Consider the following 22808-nt stretch of genomic DNA (forward strand, 5'->3'; position numbering starts at 1 on the left):
TTTTACCATTTTACCATTTTACCATTTTACCGTTTACCATTTTAACGTTTACCGTTTACCATTTACCATTTTACCGTTTACCATTTTACCGTTTACCGTTTTACTGTTTTACTTTTTACCGTTTTACCATTGTTTACCATTTTACCGTTTACCATTTTACCGTTTACCATTTTACCGTTTACAATTGTTTACCATTTTACCATTTTACCATTTTACCATTTTACCGTTTACCATTTTAACGTTTACCGTTTACCGTTTACCATTTACCATTTTACCGTTTACCATTTACCATTTACCATTTTACCATTGTTTACCATTTTACCGTTTAGCGTTTTACCATTTTACCGTTTACCATTTTACAGTTTACCGTTTACCATTGTTTACCATTTTACCGTTTACCGTTTACCATTGTTTACAATTTTTTAGCCAAAGCCGAGCATCTGTTACACCCAACCAAGTTGCATCCCACCTACTGTCTATTGCAAAAGCAACGCAAGACAAACACACCAGAAGAGCAGTTACAACTGAGCTAAAACATCAGAGAACACTTGAAGAGAGCATTTTATTGAGCAACGTTTCGGTCTTGCGACTTTACAATTTACCATTTACCATTTTACCGTTTACCGTTTTACCGTTTACCGTTTTACCGTTTACCATTTTACCGTTTACCATTTTACCGTTTATCATTTACCATTTACCTTTTACCATTTACCATTTTACCGTTTACCATTTACCTTGTACCATTCTACCATTTTACCATTTACCATTTACCATTTACCATTCTAACATTTTACCATTTACCATTTACCATTTTACCGTTTACCATTTTACCGTTTACCATTTTACCGTTTACCATTTTACCGTTTACCGTTTTACTGTTTACCGTTTTACCATTGTTTACCATTTTACCGTTTACCATTTTACCGTTTACCATTTTACCGTTTACCATTTTACCGTTTACAATTGTTTACCATTTTACCATTTTACCATTTTACCATTTTACCGTTTACCATTTTAACGTTTACCGTTTACCATTTACCATTTTACCGTTTACCATTTACCATTTACCATTTACCATTTTACCATTGTTTACCATTTTACCGTTTAGCGTTTTACCGTTTTACCGTTTACCATTTTACCGTTTACCGTTTACCATTGTTTACCATTTTACCGTTTACCGTTTACCATTGTTTACAATTTTTTAGCCAAAGCCGAGCATCTGTTACACCCAACCAAGTTGCATCCCACCTACTGTCTATTGCAAAAGCAACGCAAGACAAACACACCAGAAGAGCAGTTACAACTGAGCTAAAACATCAGAGAACACTTGAAGAGGAAAGAAACCCTGAACCTTTCGTGATTGCTGAACTGGAGAAAGTCCTGCAGGGCCTGAAATGTGGAAAGGCAGCAGGATATGACAACATCTCTCCAGAGTTCATGATACCTCTTGGCCCCCGAGCCCTAACCTGGCTGACACAATTCTACACCAGGATCGTACAGACAAACTTGATCCCAAAGAAATGGCGGACAGCTAAAGTAATTGCCATACCAAAACCTGGCAAGGACCACAAATTACCAGCAAGCTACCGCCCAATGTCCTTACTCAGCGTCCCCTTCAAAATCCTGGAACGCCTAATACTACAACGTATTTCTCCAAGAGTAGAGGACATTCTCTGTGTGGATCAGGCAGGTTTCCGCAAGGACCGCAGCACAGGAGAACAAGTACTGGCCCTAACCACCTTCATCGAAAATGGTTTCGAGAACAGACTAAAGACAGGTACTGTGTTTCTTGACCTCACAGCAGCCTATGATACTGTCTGGCACAAAGGCCTCATACTAAAGGTCACAAAGGTGCTCCCTGCTTTGGCAACAGCAATTATACAAACTCTGCTGACCAACCGGAGGTTCAGAGTCCACCTCGGACAGAACATAAGTTCATGGAGAACACAGCGAAATGGACTCCCGCAAGGCTCAGTTCTAGCCCCAACCCTGTTCAACATCTACACAAATTATCTACCAACCACCAAATCCCGCAAATTCATCTACGCTGACGACATCTGTCTGGCATTTCAAGCACCAGACTTCGACCCACTGGAACAAGTGCTCACCGAAGACCTCTCCAAACTGGACCAGTTCTGCAAAACATGGCGCCTAATACCGAGCCCAGCAAAAACTGTTTCCAGTGTATTCCATCTCCACAACGCTAAAGCAGCCAGAGAACTAGACATCTACCTGAGCGGACTCAAACTGAAGCATGCACCCTATCCAACCTACCTTGGTGTGACCCTCGACAGAACTCTGTCCTTCAAGGAACACCTAAAAGGGACAGCAGCTAAGGTGAAGTCCAGAAACAATCTGCTCTGCAAACTTGCTGGTGCAAAATGCGGGGCGGCAGCCTCCACACTGCGCACCTCAGCACTGGCCCTGTCATACTCTGCAGCAGAATATTGTGCCCCTGTCTGGTCTAGGTCATCACACACACACACACCAGGTGGACACCCAGCTCAATACCACCATGAGAACCATAACCGGGACTATCCGCTCCACACCACTCCCCTGGCTCCCAGTATTATCAAACATAGCACCCCCACACATCCGGCGAGCAGCAGTCTCTCAAAGGATGGTTCAAAAGGTCAAAGACTCTCCCAATCTACCAATCCATGCAGACATATTCAACCCACCCACTGCTCGACTCCCATCGAGATGACCAATTTGGAGGAACCCCCCATCAGCTGACTTCACAATCAAATCAGCTTGGAAAAGGGAATGGGAGTCCAATAAGGTCCCAAACAAACACCTGGTGTCAGACCCCAACCAACAGGTCCCTGGCACCACCCTCCCAAGGAGACAGTGGTCTACGCTCAATAGATTGAGGACTGGACATGGCCCCTGCTTGGCCAGCCTCCACAAATGGGGCAGTAGCCCAAGCCCACTGTGTGCGTGTGGTGAGGAGCAAACTATGGAGCACATCATAGAAGTTTGTCCTCTCCAAAGACTGGAAGGAGGATTAATCACCCTCCATACAGCAGACCAGGAGGCAACCGCTTGGCTTAAGGACTTTGCATTCGCTAAATAAATACCATTTTACCGTTTACCATTTTACCGTTTACCGTTTACCATTGTTTACCATTTTACCGTTTACCATTTTACCGTTTACAATTGTTTACCATTTTACCGTTTACCGTTTACCATTTTACCGTTTACAATTGTTGACCATTTTACCGTTTACCATTTTACCGTTTACCGTTTACCATTGTTTACCATTTTACCGTTTACCATTGTTTACCATTTTACCGTTTACCATTTTACCGTTTACCATTGTTTACCATTTTACCGTTTACCATTGTTTACCATTTTACCGTTTACCATTATACCGTTTACCATTATACCGTTTACCATTTTACCGTTTACCATTTTACCGTTTACCATTTTACCGTTTACCGTTTACCATTTACCATTGTTTACCATTTTACCGTTTACCGTTTACCATTTTACCGTTTACCATTTTACCGTTTACCATTTTACCGTTTACCATTTTACCGTTTACCGTTTTACTGTTTACCGTTTTACCATTGTTTACCATTTTACCGTTTACCATTTTACCGTTTACCATTTTACCGTTTACCATTTTACCGTTTACAATTGTTTACCATTTTACCATTTTACCATTTTACCATTTTACCGTTTACCATTTTAACGTTTACCGTTTACCATTTACCATTTTACCGTTTACCATTTACCATTTACCATTTACCATTTTACCATTGTTTACCATTTTACCGTTTAGCGTTTTACCGTTTTACCGTTTACCATTTTACCGTTTACCGTTTACCATTGTTTACCATTTTACCGTTTACCGTTTACCATTGTTTACAATTTTTTAGCCAAAGCCGAGCATCTGTTACACCCAACCAAGTTGCATCCCACCTACTGTCTATTGCAAAAGCAACGCAAGACAAACACACCAGAAGAGCAGTTACAACTGAGCTAAAACATCAGAGAACACTTGAAGAGGAAAGAAACCCTGAACCTTTCGTGATTGCTGAACTGGAGAAAGTCCTGCAGGGCCTGAAATGTGGAAAGGCAGCAGGATATGACAACATCTCTCCAGAGTTCATGATACCTCTTGGCCCCCGAGCCCTAACCTGGCTGACACAATTCTACACCAGGATCGTACAGACAAACTTGATCCCAAAGAAATGGCGGACAGCTAAAGTAATTGCCATACCAAAACCTGGCAAGGACCACAAATTACCAGCAAGCTACCGCCCAATGTCCTTACTCAGCGTCCCCTTCAAAATCCTGGAACGCCTAATACTACAACGTATTTCTCCAAGAGTAGAGGACATTCTCTGTGTGGATCAGGCAGGTTTCCGCAAGGACCGCAGCACAGGAGAACAAGTACTGGCCCTAACCACCTTCATCGAAAATGGTTTCGAGAACAGACTAAAGACAGGTACTGTGTTTCTTGACCTCACAGCAGCCTATGATACTGTCTGGCACAAAGGCCTCATACTAAAGGTCACAAAGGTGCTCCCTGCTTTGGCAACAGCAATTATACAAACTCTGCTGACCAACCGGAGGTTCAGAGTCCACCTCGGACAGAACATAAGTTCATGGAGAACACAGCGAAATGGACTCCCGCAAGGCTCAGTTCTAGCCCCAACCCTGTTCAACATCTACACAAATTATCTACCAACCACCAAATCCCGCAAATTCATCTACGCTGACGACATCTGTCTGGCATTTCAAGCACCAGACTTCGACCCACTGGAACAAGTGCTCACCGAAGACCTCTCCAAACTGGACCAGTTCTGCAAAACATGGCGCCTAATACCGAGCCCAGCAAAAACTGTTTCCAGTGTATTCCATCTCCACAACGCTAAAGCAGCCAGAGAACTAGACATCTACCTGAGCGGACTCAAACTGAAGCATGCACCCTATCCAACCTACCTTGGTGTGACCCTCGACAGAACTCTGTACTTCAAGGAACACCTAAAAGGGACAGCAGCTAAGGTGAAGTCCAGAAACAATCTGCTCTGCAAACTTGCTGGTGCAAAATGCGGGGCGGCAGCCTCCACACTGCGCACCTCAGCACTGGCCCTGTCATACTCTGCAGCAGAATATTGTGCCCCTGTCTGGTCTAGGTCATCACACACACACACACCAGGTGGACACCCAGCTCAATACCACCATGAGAACCATAACCGGGACTATCCGCTCCACACCACTCCCCTGGCTCCCAGTATTATCAAACATAGCACCCCCACACATCCGGCGAGCAGCAGTCTCTCAAAGGATGGTTCAAAAGGTCAAAGACTCTCCCAATCTACCAATCCATGCAGACATATTCAACCCACCCACTGCTCGACTCCCATCGAGATGACCAATTTGGAGGAACCCCCCATCAGCTGACTTCACAATCAAATCAGCTTGGAAAAGGGAATGGGAGTCCAATAAGGTCCCAAACAAACACCTGGTGTCAGACCCCAACCAACAGGTCCCTGGCACCACCCTCCCAAGGAGACAGTGGTCTACGCTCAATAGATTGAGGACTGGACATGGCCCCTGCTTGGCCAGCCTCCACAAATGGGGCAGTAGCCCAAGCCCACTGTGTGCGTGTGGTGAGGAGCAAACTATGGAGCACATCATAGAAGTTTGTCCTCTCCAAAGACTGGAAGGAGGATTAATCACCCTCCATACAGCAGACCAGGAGGCAACCGCTTGGCTTAAGGACTTTGCATTCGCTAAATAAATACCATTTTACCGTTTACCATTTTACCGTTTACCGTTTACCATTGTTTACCATTTTACCGTTTACCATTTTACCGTTTACAATTGTTTACCATTTTACCGTTTACCGTTTACCATTTTACCGTTTACAATTGTTGACCATTTTACCGTTTACCATTTTACCGTTTACCGTTTACCATTGTTTACCATTTTACCGTTTACCATTGTTTACCATTTTACCGTTTACCATTTTACCGTTTACCATTGTTTACCATTTTACCCTTTACCATTTTACCGTTTACCATTGTTTACCATTTTACCGTTTACCATTTTACCGTTTACCATTGTTTACCATTTTACCGTTTACCGTTTACCATTGTTTACCATTTTACCGTTTACCATTTACCATTGTTTACCATTTACCATTGTTTACCATTGTTTACCATTTTACCGTTTACCATTTTACCATTGTTTACCATTTTAGCATTTTACCGTTTACCGTTTACCGTTTACCATTTTACAATTTTACCCTTTTACTTTTTACCTTTTACCATTTACCTTTTACCATTTACCATTTACCATTTTACCGTTTTACCGTTTCCGCACACCTGGTAGGCAATTTGGAGCAGGTGCGATGATGACAGAGAGTATGATCATGTGAAAGGAGGGACATCCGCACACTGCCACTTGCTGGTTCAGAGCATTGTATTGAGCAACGTTTCGGTCTTGCGACTTTACAATTTACCATTTACCATTTTACCGTTTACCGTTTTACCATTTACCATTTTACCGTTTACCATTTTACCGTTTATCATTTACCATTTACCTTTTACCATTTACCATTTTACCGTTTACCATTTACCTTGTACCATTCTACCATTTTACCATTTACCATTTACCATTCTACCATTTTACCATTTACCATTTACCATTTTACCGTTTACAGTTTACCGTTTTACCGTTTACCATTTTACCGTTTACCATTTTACCGTTTACCATTTTACCGTTTACCGTTTTACTGTTTTACTGTTTACCGTATTACCATTGTTTACCATTTTACCGTTTACCATTTTACCGTTTACCATTTTACCGTTTACCATTTTACCGTTTACAATTGTTTACCATTTTACCATTTTACCATTTTACCATTTTACCGTTTACCATTTTAACGTTTACCGTTTACCGTTTACCATTTACCATTTTACCGTTTACCATTTACCATTTACCATTTTACCATTGTTTACCATTTTACCGTTTAGCGTTTTACCATTTTACCGTTTACCATTTTACCGTTTACCGTTTACCATTGTTTACCATTTTACCGTTTACCGTTTACCATTGTTTACAATTTTTTAGCCAAAGCCGAGCATCTGTTACACCCAACCAAGTTGCATCCCACCTACTGTCTATTGCAAAAGCAACGCAAGACAAACACACCAGAAGAGCAGTTACAACTGAGCTAAAACATCAGAGAACACTTGAAGAGAGCATTTTATTGAGCAACGTTTCGGTCTTGCGACTTTACAATTTACCATTTACCATTTTACCGTTTACCGTTTTACCGTTTACCGTTTTACCGTTTACCATTTTACCGTTTACCATTTTACCGTTTATCATTTACCATTTACCTTTTACCATTTACCATTTTACCGTTTACCATTTACCTTGTACCATTCTACCATTTTACCATTTACCATTTACCATTCTAACATTTTACCATTTACCATTTACCATTTTACCGTTTACCATTTTACCGTTTACCATTTTACCGTTTACCATTTTACCGTTTACCATTTTACCGTTTACCGTTTTACCATTGTTTACCATTTTACCGTTTACCATTTTACCGTTTACCATTTTACCGTTTACCATTTTACCGTTTACAATTGTTTACCATTTTACCATTTTACCATTTTACCATTTTACCATTTTACCGTTTACCATTTTAACGTTTACCGTTTACCATTTACCATTTTACCGTTTACCATTTTACCGTTTACCGTTTTACTGTTTTACTGTTTACCGTTTTACCATTGTTTACCATTTTACCGTTTACCATTTTACCGTTTACCATTTTACCGTTTACCATTTTACCGTTTACAATTGTTTACCATTTTACCATTTTACCGTTTACCATTTTAACGTTTACCGTTTACCGTTTACCATTTTACCGTTTACCATTTACCATTTACCATTTTACCATTGTTTACCATTTTACCGTTTAGCGTTTTACCATTTTACCGTTTACCATTTTACCGTTTACCGTTTACCATTGTTTACCATTTTACCGTTTACCGTTTACCATTGTTTACAATTTTTTAGCCAAAGCCGAGCATCTGTTACACCCAACCAAGTTGCATCCCACCTACTGTCTATTGCAAAAGCAACGCAAGACAAACACACCAGAAGAGCAGTTACAACTGAGCTAAAACATCAGAGAACACTTGAAGAGAGCATTTTATTGAGCAACGTTTCGGTCTTGCGACTTTACAATTTACCATTTACCATTTTACCGTTTACCGTTTTACCGTTTACCGTTTTACCGTTTACCATTTTACCGTTTACCATTTTACCGTTTATCATTTACCATTTACCTTTTACCATTTACCATTTTACCGTTTACCATTTACCTTGTACCATTCTACCATTTTACCATTTACCATTTACCATTCTAACATTTTACCATTTACCATTTTACCGTTTACCATTTTACCGTTTACCATTTTACCGTTTACCATTTTACCGTTTACCGTTTTACTGTTTACCGTTTTACCATTGTTTACCATTTTACCGTTTACCATTTTACCGTTTACCATTTTACCGTTTACAATTGTTTACCATTTTACCATTTTACCATTTTACCATTTTACCGTTTACCATTTTAACGTTTACCGTTTACCATTTACCATTTTACCGTTTACCATTTACCATTTACCATTTACCATTTTACCATTGTTTACCATTTTACCGTTTAGCGTTTTACCGTTTTACCGTTTACCATTTTACCGTTTACCGTTTACCATTGTTTACCATTTTACCGTTTACCGTTTACCATTGTTTACAATTTTTTAGCCAAAGCCGAGCATCTGTTACACCCAACCAAGTTGCATCCCACCTACTGTCTATTGCAAAAGCAACGCAAGACAAACACACCAGAAGAGCAGTTACAACTGAGCTAAAACATCAGAGAACACTTGAAGAGGAAAGAAACCCTGAACCTTTCGTGATTGCTGAACTGGAGAAAGTCCTGCAGGGCCTGAAATGTGGAAAGGCAGCAGGATATGACAACATCTCTCCAGAGTTCATGATACCTCTTGGCCCCCGAGCCCTAACCTGGCTGACACAATTCTACACCAGGATCGTACAGACAAACTTGATCCCAAAGAAATGGCGGACAGCTAAAGTAATTGCCATACCAAAACCTGGCAAGGACCACAAATTACCAGCAAGCTACCGCCCAATGTCCTTACTCAGCGTCCCCTTCAAAATCCTGGAACGCCTAATACTACAACGTATTTCTCCAAGAGTAGAGGACATTCTCTGTGTGGATCAGGCAGGTTTCCGCAAGGACCGCAGCACAGGAGAACAAGTACTGGCCCTAACCACCTTCATCGAAAATGGTTTCGAGAACAGACTAAAGACAGGTACTGTGTTTCTTGACCTCACAGCAGCCTATGATACTGTCTGGCACAAAGGCCTCATACTAAAGGTCACAAAGGTGCTCCCTGCTTTGGCAACAGCAATTATACAAACTCTGCTGACCAACCGGAGGTTCAGAGTCCACCTCGGACAGAACATAAGTTCATGGAGAACACAGCGAAATGGACTCCCGCAAGGCTCAGTTCTAGCCCCAACCCTGTTCAACATCTACACAAATTATCTACCAACCACCAAATCCCGCAAATTCATCTACGCTGACGACATCTGTCTGGCATTTCAAGCACCAGACTTCGACCCACTGGAACAAGTGCTCACCGAAGACCTCTCCAAACTGGACCAGTTCTGCAAAACATGGCGCCTAATACCGAGCCCAGCAAAAACTGTTTCCAGTGTATTCCATCTCCACAACGCTAAAGCAGCCAGAGAACTAGACATCTACCTGAGCGGACTCAAACTGAAGCATGCACCCTATCCAACCTACCTTGGTGTGACCCTCGACAGAACTCTGTCCTTCAAGGAACACCTAAAAGGGACAGCAGCTAAGGTGAAGTCCAGAAACAATCTGCTCTGCAAACTTGCTGGTGCAAAATGCGGGGCGGCAGCCTCCACACTGCGCACCTCAGCACTGGCCCTGTCATACTCTGCAGCAGAATATTGTGCCCCTGTCTGGTCTAGGTCATCACACACACACACACCAGGTGGACACCCAGCTCAATACCACCATGAGAACCATAACCGGGACTATCCGCTCCACACCACTCCCCTGGCTCCCAGTATTATCAAACATAGCACCCCCACACATCCGGCGAGCAGCAGTCTCTCAAAGGATGGTTCAAAAGGTCAAAGACTCTCCCAATCTACCAATCCATGCAGACATATTCAACCCACCCACTGCTCGACTCCCATCGAGATGACCAATTTGGAGGAACCCCCCATCAGCTGACTTCACAATCAAATCAGCTTGGAAAAGGGAATGGGAGTCCAATAAGGTCCCAAACAAACACCTGGTGTCAGACCCCAACCAACAGGTCCCTGGCACCACCCTCCCAAGGAGACAGTGGTCTACGCTCAATAGATTGAGGACTGGACATGGCCCCTGCTTGGCCAGCCTCCACAAATGGGGCAGTAGCCCAAGCCCACTGTGTGCGTGTGGTGAGGAGCAAACTATGGAGCACATCATAGAAGTTTGTCCTCTCCAAAGACTGGAAGGAGGATTAATCACCCTCCATACAGCAGACCAGGAGGCAACCGCTTGGCTTAAGGACTTTGCATTCGCTAAATAAATACCATTTTACCGTTTACCATTTTACCGTTTACCGTTTACCATTGTTTACCATTTTACCGTTTACCATTTTACCGTTTACAATTGTTTACCATTTTACCGTTTACCGTTTACCATTTTACCGTTTACAATTGTTGACCATTTTACCGTTTACCATTTTACCGTTTACCGTTTACCATTGTTTACCATTTTACCGTTTACCATTGTTTACCATTTTACCGTTTACCATTTTACCGTTTACCATTGTTTACCATTTTACCGTTTACCATTGTTTACCATTTTACCGTTTACCATTATACCGTTTACCATTATACCGTTTACCATTTTACCGTTTACCATTTTACCGTTTACCATTTTACCGTTTACCGTTTACCATTTACCATTGTTTACCATTTTACCGTTTACCGTTTACCATTTTACCGTTTACCATTTTACCGTTTACCATTTTACCGTTTACCATTTTACCGTTTACCGTTTTACTGTTTACCGTTTTACCATTGTTTACCATTTTCCGTTTACCATTTTACCGTTTACCATTTTACCGTTTACCATTTTACCGTTTACAATTGTTTACCATTTTACCATTTTACCATTTTACCATTTTACCATTTTACCGTTTACCATTTTAACGTTTACCGTTTACCATTTACCATTTTACCGTTTACCATTTACCATTTACCATTTACCATTTTACCATTGTTTACCATTTTACCGTTTAGCGTTTTACCGTTTTACCGTTTACCATTTTACCGTTTACCGTTTACCATTGTTTACCATTTTACCGTTTACCGTTTACCATTGTTTACAATTTTTTAGCCAAAGCCGAGCATCTGTTACACCCAACCAAGTTGCATCCCACCTACTGTCTATTGCAAAAGCAACGCAAGACAAACACACCAGAAGAGCAGTTACAACTGAGCTAAAACATCAGAGAACACTTGAAGAGGAAAGAAACCCTGAACCTTTCGTGATTGCTGAACTGGAGAAAGTCCTGCAGGGCCTGAAATGTGGAAAGGCAGCAGGATATGACAACATCTCTCCAGAGTTCATGATACCTCTTGGCCCCCGAGCCCTAACCTGGCTGACACAATTCTACACCAGGATCGTACAGACAAACTTGATCCCAAAGAAATGGCGGACAGCTAAAGTAATTGCCATACCAAAACCTGGCAAGGACCACAAATTACCAGCAAGCTACCGCCCAATGTCCTTACTCAGCGTCCCCTTCAAAATCCTGGAACGCCTAATACTACAACGTATTTCTCCAAGAGTAGAGGACATTCTCTGTGTGGATCAGGCAGGTTTCCGCAAGGACCGCAGCACAGGAGAACAAGTACTGGCCCTAACCACCTTCATCGAAAATGGTTTCGAGAACAGACTAAAGACAGGTACTGTGTTTCTTGACCTCACAGCAGCCTATGATACTGTCTGGCACAAAGGCCTCATACTAAAGGTCACAAAGGTGCTCCCTGCTTTGGCAACAGCAATTATACAAACTCTGCTGACCAACCGGAGGTTCAGAGTCCACCTCGGACAGAACATAAGTTCATGGAGAACACAGCGAAATGGACTCCCGCAAGGCTCAGTTCTAGCCCCAACCCTGTTCAACATCTACACAAATTATCTACCAACCACCAAATCCCGCAAATTCATCTACGCTGACGACATCTGTCTGGCATTTCAAGCACCAGACTTCGACCCACTGGAACAAGTGCTCACCGAAGACCTCTCCAAACTGGACCAGTTCTGCAAAACATGGCGCCTAATACCGAGCCCAGCAAAAACTGTTTCCAGTGTATTCCATCTCCACAACGCTAAAGCAGCCAGAGAACTAGACATCTACCTGAGCGGACTCAAACTGAAGCATGCACCCTATCCAACCTACCTTGGTGTGACCCTCGACAGAACTCTGTACTTCAAGGAACACCTAAAAGGGACAGCAGCTAAGGTGAAGTCCAGAAACAATCTGCTCTGCAAACTTGCTGGTGCAAAATGCGGGGCGGCAGCCTCCACACTGCGCACCTCAGCACTGGCCCTGTCATACTCTGCAGCAGAATATTGTGCCCCTGTCTGGTCTAGGTCATCACACACACACACACCAGGTGGACACCCAGCTCAATACCACCATGAGAACCATAACCGGGACTATCCGCTCCACACCACTCCCCTGGCTCCCAGTATTATCAAACATAGCACCCCCACACATCCGGCGAGCAGCAGTCTCTCAAAGGATGGTTCAAAAGGTCAAAGACTCTCCCAATCTACCAATCCATGCAGACATATTCAACCCACCCACTGCTCGACTCCCATCGAGATGACCAATTTGGAGGAACCCCCCATCAGCTGACTTCACAATCAAATCAGCTTGGAAAAGGGAATGGGAGTCCAATAAGGTCCCAAACAAACACCTGGTGTCAGACCCCAACCAACAGGTCCCTGGCACCACCCTCCCAAGGAGACAGTGGTCTACGCTCAATAGATTGAGGACTGGACATGGCCCCTGCTTGGCCAGCCTCCACAAATGGGGCAGTAGCCCAAGCCCACTGTGTGCGTGTGGTGAGGAGCAAACTATGGAGCACATCATAGAAGTTTGTCCTCTCCAAAGACTGGAAGGAGGATTAATCACCCTCCATACAGCAGACCAGGAGGCAACCGCTTGGCTTAAGGACTTTGCATTCGCTAAATAAATACCATTTTACCGTTTACCATTTTACCGTTTACCATTGTTTACCATTTTACCGTTTACCATTTTACCGTTTACAATTGTTTACCATTTTACCGTTTACCGTTTACCATTTTACCGTTTACAATTGTTGACCATTTTACCGTTTACCATTTTACCGTTTACCGTTTACCATTGTTTACCATTTTACCGTTTACCATTGTTTACCATTTTACCGTTTACCATTTTACCGTTTACCATTGTTTACCATTTTACCCTTTACCATTTTACCGTTTACCATTGTTTACCATTTTACCGTTTACCATTTTACCGTTTACCATTGTTTACCATTTTACCGTTTACCGTTTACCATTGTTTACCATTTTACCGTTTACCATTTACCATTGTTTACCATTTACCATTGTTTACCATTGTTTACCATTTTACCGTTTACCATTTTACCATTGTTTACCATTTTAGCATTTTACCGTTTACCGTTTACCGTTTACCATTTTACAATTTTACCCTTTTACTTTTTACCTTTTACCATTTACCTTTTACCATTTACAATTTACCATTTACCATTTTACCGTTTTACCGTTTCCGCACACCTGGTAGGCAATTTGGAGCAGGTGCGATGATGACAGAGAGTATGATCATGTGAAAGGAGGGACATCCGCACACTGCCACTTGCTGGTTCAGAGCATTGTATTGAGCAACGTTTCGGTCTTGCGACTTTACCATTTACCATTTTACCGTTTACCGTTTTACCGTTTACCATTTTACCGTTTACCATTTTACCGTTTATCATTTACCATTTACCTTTTACCATTTACCATTTTACCGTTTACCATTTACCTTGTACCATTCTACCATTTTACCATTTACCATTTACCATTCTACCATTTTACCATTTACCATTTACCATTTTACCGTTTACAGTTTACCGTTTTACCGTTTACCATTTTACCGTTTACCATTTTACCGTTTACCATTTTACCGTTTACCGTTTTACTGTTTTACTGTTTACCGTATTACCATTGTTTACCATTTTACCGTTTACCATTTTACCGTTTACCATTTTACCGTTTACCATTTTACCGTTTACAATTGTTTACCATTTTACCATTTTACCATTTTACCATTTTACCGTTTACCATTTTAACGTTTACCGTTTACCGTTTACCATTTACCATTTTACCGTTTACCATTTACCATTTACCATTTTACCATTGTTTACCATTTTACCGTTTAGCGTTTTACCATTTTACCGTTTACCATTTTACCGTTTACCGTTTACCATTGTTTACCATTTTACCGTTTACCGTTTACCATTGTTTACAATTTTTTAGCCAAAGCCGAGCATCTGTTACACCCAACCAAGTTGCATCCCACCTACTGTCTATTGCAAAAGCAACGCAAGACAAACACACCAGAAGAGCAGTTACAACTGAGCTAAAACATCAGAGAACACTTGAAGAGAGCATTTTATTGAGCAACGTTTCGGTCTTGCGACTTTACAATTTACCATTTACCATTTTACCGTTTACCGTTTTACCGTTTACCGTTTTACCGTTTACCATTTTACCGTTTACCATTTTACCGTTTATCATTTACCATTTACCTTTTACCATTTACCATTTTACCGTTTACCATTTACCTTGTACCATTCTACCATTTTACCATTTACCATTTACCATTCTAACATTTTACCATTTACCATTTACCATTTTACCGTTTACCATTTTACCGTTTACCATTTTACCGTTTACCATTTTACCGTTTACCATTTTACCGTTTACCGTTTTACCATTGTTTACCATTTTACCGTTTACCATTTTACCGTTTACCATTTTACCGTTTACCATTTTACCGTTTACAATTGTTTACCATTTTACCATTTTACCATTTTACCATTTTACCATTTTACCGTTTACCATTTTAACGTTTACCGTTTACCATTTACCATTTTACCGTTTACCATTTTACCGTTTACCGTTTTACTGTTTTACTGTTTACCGTTTTACCATTGTTTACCATTTTACCGTTTACCATTTTACCGTTTACCATTTTACCGTTTACCATTTTACCGTTTACAATTGTTTACCATTTTACCATTTTACCGTTTACCATTTTAACGTTTACCGTTTACCGTTTACCATTTACCATTTTACCGTTTACCATTTACCATTTACCATTTTACCATTGTTTACCATTTTACCGTTTAGCGTTTTACCATTTTACCGTTTACCATTTTACCGTTTACCGTTTACCATTGTTTACCATTTTACCGTTTACCGTTTACCATTGTTTACAATTTTTTAGCCAAAGCCGAGCATCTGTTACACCCAACCAAGTTGCATCCCACCTACTGTCTATTGCAAAAGCAACGCAAGACAAACACACCAGAAGAGCAGTTACAACTGAGCTAAAACATCAGAGAACACTTGAAGAGAGCATTTTATTGAGCAACGTTTCGGTCTTGCGACTTTACAATTTACCATTTACCATTTTACCGTTTACCGTTTTACCGTTTACCGTTTTACCGTTTACCATTTTACCGTTTACCATTTTACCGTTTATCATTTACCATTTACCTTTTACCATTTACCATTTTACCGTTTACCATTTACCTTGTACCATTCTACCATTTTACCATTTACCATTTACCATTCTAACATTTTACCATTTACCATTTACCATTTTACCGTTTACCATTTTACCGTTTACCATTTTACCGTTTACCATTTTACCGTTTACCATTTTACCGTTTACCGTTTTACTGTTTACCGTTTTACCATTGTTTACCATTTTACCGTTTACCATTTTACCGTTTACCATTTTACCGTTTACAATTGTTTACCATTTTACCATTTTACCATTTTACCATTTTACCATTTTACCGTTTACCATTTTAACGTTTACCGTTTACCATTTACCATTTTACCGTTTACCATTTACCATTTACCATTTACCATTTTACCATTGTTTACCATTTTACCGTTTAGCGTTTTACCGTTTTACCGTTTACCATTTTACCGTTTACCGTTTACCATTGTTTACCATTTTACCGTTTACCGTTTACCATTGTTTACAATTTTTTAGCCAAAGCCGAGCATCTGTTACACCCAACCAAGTTGCATCCCACCTACTGTCTATTGCAAAAGCAACGCAAGACAAACACACCAGAAGAGCAGTTACAACTGAGCTAAAACATCAGAGAACACTTGAAGAGGAAAGAAACCCTGAACCTTTCGTGATTGCTGAACTGGAGAAAGTCCTGCAGGGCCTGAAATGTGGAAAGGCAGCAGGATATGACAACATCTCTCCAGAGTTCATGATACCTCTTGGCCCCCGAGCCCTAACCTGGCTGACACAATTCTACACCAGGATCGTACAGACAAACTTGATCCCAAAGAAATGGCGGACAGCTAAAGTAATTGCCATACCAAAACCTGGCAAGGACCACAAATTACCAGCAAGCTACCGCCCAATGTCCTTACTCAGCGTCCCCTTCAAAATCCTGGAACGCCTAATACTACAACGTATTTCTCCAAGAGTAGAGGACATTCTCTGTGTGGATCAGGCAGGTTTCCGCAAGGACCGCAGCACAGGAGAACAAGTACTGGCCCTAACCACCTTCATCGAAAATGGTTTCGAGAACAGACTAAAGACAGGTACTGTGTTTCTTGACCTCACAGCAGCCTATGATACTGTCTGGCACAAAGGCCTCATACTAAAGGTCACAAAGGTGCTCCCTGCTTTGGCAACAGCAATTATACAAACTCTGCTGACCAACCGGAGGTTCAGAGTCCACCTCGGACAGAACATAAGTTCATGGAGAACACAGCGAAATGGACTCCCGCAAGGCTCAGTTCTAGCCCCAACCCTGTTCAACATCTACACAAATTATCTACCAACCACCAAATCCCGCAAATTCATCTACGCTGACGACATCTGTCTGGCATTTCAAGCACCAGACTTCGACCCACTGGAACAAGTGCTCACCGAAGACCTCTCCAAACTGGACCAGTTCTGCAAAACATGGCGCCTAATACCGAGCCCAGCAAAAACTGTTTCCAGTGTATTCCATCTCCACAACGCTAAAGCAGCCAGAGAACTAGACATCTACCTGAGCGGACTCAAACTGAAGCATGCACCCTATCCAACCTACCTTGGTGTGACCCTCGACAGAACTCTGTACTTCAAGGAACACCTAAAAGGGACAGCAGCTAAGGTGAAGTCCAGAAACAATCTGCTCTGCAAACTTGCTGGTGCAAAATGCGGGGCGGCAGCCTCCACACTGCGCACCTCAGCACTGGCCCTGTCATACTCTGCAGCAGAATATTGTGCCCCTGTCTGGTCTAGGTCATCACACACACACACACCAGGTGGACACCCAGCTCAATACCACCATGAGAACCATAACCGGGACTATCCGCTCCACACCACTCCCCTGGCTCCCAGTATTATCAAACATAGCACCCCCACACATCCGGCGAGCAGCAGTCTCTCAAAGGATGGTTCAAAAGGTCAAAGACTCTCCCAATCTACCAATCCATGCAGACATATTCAACCCACCCACTGCTCGACTCCCATCGAGATGACCAATTTGGAGGAACCCCCCATCAGCTGACTTCACAATCAAATCAGCTTGGAAAAGGGAATGGGAGTCCAATAAGGTCCCAAACAAACACCTGGTGTCAGACCCCAACCAACAGGTCCCTGGCACCACCCTCCCAAGGAGACAGTGGTCTACGCTCAATAGATTGAGGACTGGACATGGCCCCTGCTTGGCCAGCCTCCACAAATGGGGCAGTAGCCCAAGCCCACTGTGTGCGTGTGGTGAGGAGCAAACTATGGAGCACATCATAGAAGTTTGTCCTCTCCAAAGACTGGAAGGAGGATTAATCACCCTCCATACAGCAGACCAGGAGGCAACCGCTTGGCTTAAGGACTTTGCATTCGCTAAATAAATACCATTTTACCGTTTACCATTTTACCGTTTACCGTTTACCATTGTTTACCATTTTACCGTTTACCATTTTACCGTTTACAATTGTTTACCATTTTACCGTTTACCGTTTACCATTTTACCGTTTACAATTGTTGACCATTTTACCGTTTACCATTTTACCGTTTACCGTTTACCATTGTTTACCATTTTACCGTTTACCATTGTTTACCATTTTACCGTTTACCATTTTACCGTTTACCATTGTTTACCATTTTACCGTTTACCATTGTTTACCATTTTACCGTTTACCATTATACCGTTTACCATTATACCGTTTACCATTTTACCGTTTACCATTTTACCGTTTACCATTTTACCGTTTACCGTTTACCATTTACCATTGTTTACCATTTTACCGTTTACCGTTTACCATTTTACCGTTTACCATTTTACCGTTTACCGTTTACCATTTACCATTGTTTACCATTTACCATTGTTTACCATTTTACCGTTTACCATTTTACCATTGTTTACCATTTTAGCATTTTACCGTTTACCATTTTACAATTTTACCCTTTTACTTTTGCCCTGCTATTTAGGGTTGAAACAGTGGGGTGGGAGGTATCTTTGGGAGAGCTTTTGTTCTGTTTTGTTTTGTTTTGTTTTGTCCGGTCTGTGTGTGTGTATGGTTGTACTGTTGTATTGTTTTGTGAAATGTATTGTACAATGTATCTGTGTTGAGGACCCCCTCTAAAATGAGATGTGACATCTCAAGGGGCTTATCCTTTCAATAAAGGTATATAATAATTCAGAATCATGAAAATCCCCTAGTTTGACATGGCACATTATGATTTTTTTGCCTTATATTGGTTGATAATGGTACGTCAACTTTCAGCAGCTGTCACAAAGTTTCCGAGGGAGTTGGGCTGGAACAAATTTATATGTGATTGTAGACACCTTTATGACCACATCTGTGAAGAAAGCTAGTGGTAAGCTTTTTCTTTGGAGATTTGCCACACATTTAGCTAATTTTCCCTTATTAAGGGGCCAGTTCCGAATTGCAGCCACCTTTAAGGCTGTAAGTGCTCTTTTAGAGCAGTTTTGAAGGAGAGTATTGGTCCACACTCTTATGATTTTGGTGGCATAGCAGGAGACCAAATTTAACCCTCTGGGAAACACTGGTTCTTTGTTTCCACGGAGAGATAAAACAGACAAAAGCAATCTGCATTCTTCCAAACCAAACCGAGCAGCAGTCTCTCAAAGGATGGTTCAAAAGGTCAAAGACTCTCCCAATCTACCAATCCATGCAGACATATTCAACCCACCCACTGCTCGACTCCCATCGAGATGACCAATTTGGAGGAACCCCCCATCAGCTGACTTCACAATCAAATCAGCTTGGAAAAGGGAATGGGAGTCCAATAAGGTCCCAAACAAACACCTGGTGTCAGACCCCAACCAACAGGTCCCTGGCACCACCCTCCCAAGGAGACAGTGGTCTACGCTCAATAGATTTAGGACTGGACATGGCCCCTGCTTGGCCAGCCTCCACAAATGGGGCAGTAGCCCAAGCCCACTGTGTGCGTGTGGTGAGGAGCAAACTATGGAGCACATCATAGAAGTTTGTCCTCTCCAAAGACTGGAAGGAGGATTAATCACCCTCCATACAGCAGACCAGGAGGCAACCGCTTGGCTTAAGGACTTTGCATTCGCTAAATAAATACCATTTTACCGTTTACCATTTTACCGTTTACCGTTTACCATTGTTTACCATTTTACCGTTTACAATTGTTTACCATTTTACCGTTTACCGTTTACCATTTTACCGTTTACAATTGTTGACCATTTTACCGTTTACCATTTTACCGTTTACCGTTTACCATTGTTTACCATTTTACCGTTTACCATTGTTTACCATTTTACCGTTTACCATTTTACCGTTTAGCATTGTTTACCATTTTACCGTTTACCATTGTTTACCATTTTACCGTTTACCATTATACCGTTTACCATTATACCGTTTACCGTTTACCATTTTACCGCTTACCATTTTACCGTTTACCGTTTACCATTTACCATTGTTTACCATTTTACCGTTTACCGTTTACCGTTTACCATTTTACCGTTTACCATTTTACCGTTTACCGTTTACCATTTACCATTGTTTACCATTTACCATTGTTTACCATTGTTTACCATTTTACCGTTTACCATTTTACCATTGTTTACCATTTTAGCATTTTACCGTTTACCATTTTACAATTTTACCCTTTTACTTTTGCCCTGCTATTTAGGGTTGAAACAGTGGGTATCTTTGGGAGAGCTTTTGTTCTGTTTTGTTTTGTTTTGTTTTGTCCGGTCTGTGTGTGTGTATGGTTGTACTGTTGTATTGTTTTGTGAAATGTATTGTACAATGTATCTGTGTTGAGGACCCCCTCTAAAATGAGATGTGACATCTCAAGGGGCTTATCCTTTCAATAAAGGTATATAATAATTCAGAATCATGAAAATCCCCTAGTTTGACATGGCACATTATGATTTTTTTGCCTTATATTGGTTGATAATGGTACGTCAACTTACAGCAGCTGTCACAAAGTTTCCGAGGGAGTTGGGCTGGAACAAATTTATATGTGATTGTAGACACCTTTATGACCACATCTGTGAAGAAAGCTAGTGGTAAGCTTTTTCTTTGGAGATTTGCCACACATTTAGCTAATTTTCCCTTATTAAGGGGCCAGTTCCGAATTGCAGCCACCTTTAAGGCTGTAAGTGCTCTTTTAGAGCAGTTTTGAAGGAGAGTATTGGTCCACACTCTTATGATTTTGGTGGCATAGCAGGAGACCAAATTTAACCCTCTGGGAAACACTGGTTCTTTGTTTCCACGGAGAGATAAAACAGACAAAAGCAATCTGCATTCTTCCAAACCATTTTATACCCTGTCACCTGTTGTCTGTAGCCAATCAGGGAAGGTCTCTGGAATTAGTGCTACTTTGGCCCAGATGGTATCAATCTTCTCTCATTTGGGGTTGAATGGTACACAAATGGACAGCAATATTACAAATGGAACCCCTACAGAGGGACAACATTTACCCAGGACTATAGAGTCATAGGCCTAACAAAATCACAGGTTGTTTATTTCCTTGTTTTTAAAGGTAAAATAATGGTAAAATAATTAAAAGGTAAAATTATTCTCTTCTTTTGGAATGACTAAAAATGTTTTGTCACACTGGGAGGCAAACTGCATGGAGCTAGCAATGTATGATGGGATGTTTCCAAGTTTGCGCACACACACACACACACACACACACACACACACACACACACACAGAGATACAGACCTGCATGTGCCCAGAAACCTGCAGACAAATTAACCATACCCACACAGCCAGCCAGCATCTTACAATGAAGACAGCAGAGCGACTGGCACAATGATTCACTAGAACATCTGTGGCTCGCTGCAGTCCAGCTTCATTATGCACTCTGTGAACCCTCTGAGACTGGGCCTATTCCTCTCCTTGAGTACACAGTCAAACCCTGAGGGTTGTTAAAGGTCATATTGATAACATTGATAACAGTATATTGTTGCTTTCGGGTAGAAATCTTTTATCTCCATGTTCTCCAGCTTACCACTAGCTTTGAGCCGTGTGTAAACACAAACATGGTCCTAACACAAACAATAAATGAGTACCACAGACGAAAAACAGTCTAAGTCCAAATTTCATTCTGACCCCTCCACGAAAAGGCCTCGTTGTCCTGAACCCTTATCTATCATTTATACATTATGGATCAATAGCGTGGACTTAGACTGTTTTTCGTCTGTGGCATTATTAATGCAATTGAAAATTAATGGCCATTTTTGAGTAATGTTTGTGTAAACACAAACATTACGTAAACACAAACATTGAAGACAAAAGTGAGGACGCAAATTGTCATTGGCTGGAATGAGCTGATGTATGATGATAAGAGCGCCCCTCACTTCACACAGGTGTGATTGGCCTACCGACACTGCCGGCCTTACCAGACTTTCCTCCGAGGTGTATATGCTAGGATGCGAGGATAGTCTGCTGCACGACGTTACTCCATGGTGGGAAAAGGACAATATAGGCTAATACAAGAGAATGACAGCTTAAGTTGGCACGCACGACAGTAACTTTTATGTTTTGTAGAAGAGGCAAACTAATATATTGTTTATGCCGTTTATTTTACATGTGTAGGCTACAGTGTATACTTGAAACATTATTATTATAGGCTACTGTAAAAGGTCTCTTTTCCCTTGAGCTTTATCTTTTTTTGTATAATAGTATTAGTTTACTATAATTAGATTAATACACGATAATCAACACTAACACTTTAATTTAGAACACACCCAAATCAAATCATACAAATACGTGTTCAATCAATCAATCATTCAATGAAAGCAAATGGCATAAACAATATTAGTTTGCCTCTTCTACAAAAATAAAAGTTACAAGTTACTGTCGCGCATGCCAGCTGTCACACACGTTGCGTAAGCA

The sequence above is a fragment of the Protomyctophum bolini genome (assembly GCF_963924005.1).
Source record: "Protomyctophum bolini genome assembly, chromosome: 16".
Classification (NCBI taxonomy): domain Eukaryota; kingdom Metazoa; phylum Chordata; class Actinopteri; order Myctophiformes; family Myctophidae; genus Protomyctophum; species Protomyctophum bolini.